A 4,047-nucleotide genomic window follows, 5' to 3' on the forward strand; every position below is an offset into this window, starting at 1 on the left:
GACCCCCCCGGAACCCCGAATGCCACTTGGAGGTACGTTAGTGTGAGTGCTGGAAAGCGGCCGCTGTGTTTGTGTGTGTGTGTGTGTGTGTGTGTGTGTGTGTGTGTGTGTGTGTGTGTGTGAGTGTACATGGTTTATGTGCTGTAAATTGTGTCTTTTTCGGTACCGGTTTTAAGTTTGAGTGCACTCGGGTGGATGAAGGATTCCCACCCTGTATAGGCACCTGAGAGTAGATGCAGGATTCCTACTCTGAGAGCAGATGCAGGATTCCTGCTCGGAGAGTACATGCAGGATTCCTACTCAGGGAGTAGATGCAGGATTCCTACTCGGGGAGTATTTGCAGGATTCCTACTTGGAGAGCAGATGCAGGATTCCTGCTCCAAACAACCACCCTTCTTAATTTTTTTTTTTTGAAAGCGCACAGGGGGACGCCCCAATTGGGCAGGTTCTGGGACGTGTGAGAGACGTTCCGCGAGCCAGCCTTTGTCGGGAGGACCCGGCAACTGGCAGTCAAAAAGATCTGACTGTGTTTGAAATCTTGGACTGACAATTGTGTTTGAACTGTTTGCTTTGCTCGTCGAAGAGTTTTACTTGGTCCCCTTAATGCTTAGTGAGTAAGGAATTTAATTTTGTGGACCCCGCTCTAGTGGCGGTGTGTTGGTTGATAGCTAACGTTCATTTTTAAAAACATAGTGTTTTATCTGTGCTTGTGCTCGCAGCCCACACAATAGGGGAAAGGGAAACTGGCATGCATAGCTGCTGCAGCGAGCATGGAGACTTCCCAAGTCTCACACAGTTTTTCTGGCTCTTCAAGAGCTGTTTAAAAGAAAAAGGCTTAAGGTAAAAAGAAACACTATAGAGAGATTTCTTAGTGAATTGCTACATCTTGGTTCGCTGTCTCTGGAAATCTCGTGGTAGACAGCTGTGATAAGCTGGGAAAGATTTAAATTTTGCTTGGGAGCAAAGAAACTTAAAGGGACAGGCTACATTAGAAATGCTACAGGAGGAACTATCTGAAAAGGCTGAGAGCGAGGTGGGAGAGGACTCTAAGAAAAACAAGAACAAGAAAGGAATTTCTGACATTTGCTCACAGAAGGAGAGCACTCATTAAGAGAAGTTCTTTAAGGAAGCCTGCCTTATCTGCTGGCCCTATTCCGAGAGAGGAGTCAGTTTCCAACATTAAATTACTTTTCTCGTTAGTCATCATTAACATGGAGAGTGTCTTTGATCCTATTCCCACAGCAGCCAGTTCCTGCCCCTGTGGTCAAAATGCCCCAGGTTGGGGGACAAAAAGAGCCCCTAAAATAGTTTTGAAGAATCTACAACAAACTGTAAAGAATTTTGTTTTGTTTTGCCAGTCAAGATTTAGAATTCAGGCTTTGGCGGTGGCCAAGGTCAGGATTAATGTTTTCTTTTTCATCGGCCTTTAACCCAGTGAGACAGTTTGGTAAAGGGCTACTACTGAGGTCCTGATAGCCCCAGGTAAACTGGTTACAATTCTTTTGTCAGCCACCTGGCATCTAGCACCCAGGTGCTAACGTCCCTCCATCCTTTTGTTATTAGTTGTTACTAAAGACCTGGTGTCATTTGGAGGCTAGTTCTCTTGAAAGGCAAAGCCATAGAGCTGACACTGAAGAGAGACACTCCTTGAGAGAAAATCTAGGTCTAGAGAGATAGTCAATAACAGATCGGCTGCCTCTCTGCTCGCCTTTCTGGTTCATAGACAAAGCTTGTGCTTATTTGTACAATGGCCTTTTTTGTTCAAGAAGGCATCCTGGTTTAGCTGTGTGACTAAATGCTGTTTGCTCTCTTCAGTAGACCTCTGTTCTCAAGATTCTCTTGTTTTCTCACCATCCCATTTGAGATGCTTGTTAGTAACTGTTACAGGACTTCTTTACCACCGAGGAAAGACAGAATCCTACTGGAGGCCAGAAAGAATGTTCCAGACCTGGATGGAAGGCCCTCACTTCTGCCTGTTAACTTCAATACGCCTAAAGGTAGGGAGTGCCAGGTCTGCCGCCGGGCTCCAAGGGAGGGTCTCTGAGGGGCTAGAAAATGCCCCACCAATCTGGCTAAGATAAGGAAAAGATATAAAGAAAAAAATTAAAGAAATTTAAAGGGTTAAGCTAAGTTGCTGAGAGTTAGTGTAAGTTGCAGAAAAAGTAAAGTTAAAGTGTGGTTAAGTGGACAGCATCTAATAGCTGTAAAAGAAGATACAGAAGATATGAGAGAGACTGTGGAAGAGAAAGAGAAAAAAAAGGTAAAAAGAACAGGAAGTTAGAGAAGAAAAGAGACAAAAAGAAGAGGTTAAAGAGCTAAAGAGAGATAAGAGACAAGAGAGAAACATATACTGGCCACAGTAATTAGGGAACCTAGGAAGATAGTACCTGGTAACAGAAGAGAATACCTGGCTAAAGATCAATGTGCCTAATAAAAAGGAAAAGGACACTGGGTCAGGGACTGCCCAAGAAGAACAAGAGGGGCCACTGGAGAGCTTCTTGGTTCTAGAGTGCTGGCTATGTACAGAGATAGAAGAGAAGTGTGGATACAGGGACCCAATGCTCTGTGCTCCTATGCCCCCCCAGTGGGCCAATATCCAAAGACCTTGAGTACAAGGGGTTACTGACAACAAACAACACTTATGGACTGCCCGAAGAACAGTGGACCTTGGCGTGGGCTGGGTAACCCACTTGTTCATGGTCATCCCTGACTGCCCCTTATCCCTTGCTTCTGAGAAATTTGCTCTCCAAAATGGCTTGCGTGGACTGAAATGACTGGGTGAGGCCATGTATATGCATATCTACAGACTGTGTATGTAGAGCTTAAGACCTGTCTCAGTGCACCAGTACCTGATGCTGAGAGATGTGTGGCTTAGTCCTGTTCTGCCTGGAACACATCACTCCTGCCAGCTGGGCACTAACAATTATCACCCAATCCAGGACTTAAACTGTGGTAGAGTGGCTGATGTTTTGCCTTTAAATGAAATGTCCCAGAAGATGGGACCACTGGTCAGCTGCCATGGACTAGATTCTCCACCTGTTGGGAGCAATCTGGTCACCTTGCTGCCCAATCCTGACCTGGAGCCACTGCAACATGAGTGTCAAGCACTGGCAGAAGCCCATGGGTGGAGGAAAGACCTCTGTGACTGGTTGATTGACCCCTGCTGAAAGCCGAGGCTACCTTGTGTACAGATGGGAACAGTTACCTTCATGAAGGTCAGAGGTAAGTGGGTGCTGCCATGGTGGACAACACAATGTCATCTGGGATGGCTGAACCTCAACCCCCCAGCACATCTGTGTCGCAGATGCCTTTTCCATCTCTTAGATGCCCTGGTGAAGCCAGCAACTGTGAGTACTATTCATTGCCCAGGACATCAGGAAGGAAGAGATTCAGTGACATGGGACAGTAAAAAAAAAAGATAAAGTGGCTCGGGAAATGGCTATACAGGAGCCTATCCTGGTTACAGGCCTACAAGAGACAGCCACTGGGAACTGGGATTGGACTAAGGGATGGCCTCACTTAGAATGTACAACAAAAGAAAAGGCCCAAATTGCTTTTAAAAAAAGACAATGGCACACTTGAGAAAGCTATACTCCTCCGAGAACAAAGAAAAGACTCACTTTGCCAAATACAGAAATGGACTCATTTAAGAGATAAAAAGTTTGTCCAAGTAGTTAAGTGTATGTAATAGACTTTAAGATTTTAGCCAGAGAGACAGTAAAAAGTATAAGGTATGTCAATAAGTAAATACTTAACAAACAAACAGGGCAAAGAAACCTAGAGAGTTTAGTGAAAAGTCGAAGTGAACTTCACTGAGACAAAACCAGAAAAAATGTGATCACAAGTGTCTCCTAGTGCTTGTAGATACTTTTTCAGGAATAGATAGAAGCTTTCCTCACCAAACGAGAGACGGCCTCTACAATCATCAAGAAGATACTGGAAGAAATCTTCCCCACATCTGGAATGCCCAAGGTAATCTGGTCAGACAACGGCCCTACTTTCATTGCCAAGGTAAGCCAGGATGTCGCCATGTATTTAGAGGTCGAT

The 4,047-nt window shown here is 45.0% G+C and overlaps 1 pseudogene; it reads left to right on the forward strand.

Moving 5' to 3' along the window:
• Positions 1-1,864: 1,864 nt before the first annotated feature.
• Positions 1,865-4,047, forward strand: part of LOC147998071 (uncharacterized) — a 2,616-nt pseudogene continuing 433 nt past the window's right edge.

This window comes from Rattus norvegicus, chromosome Y (genome assembly GCF_021556685.1).
Source record: "Rattus norvegicus strain SHRSP/BbbUtx chromosome Y, alternate assembly SHRSP_T2T, whole genome shotgun sequence".
Classification (NCBI taxonomy): Eukaryota; Metazoa; Chordata; class Mammalia; order Rodentia; family Muridae; genus Rattus; species Rattus norvegicus.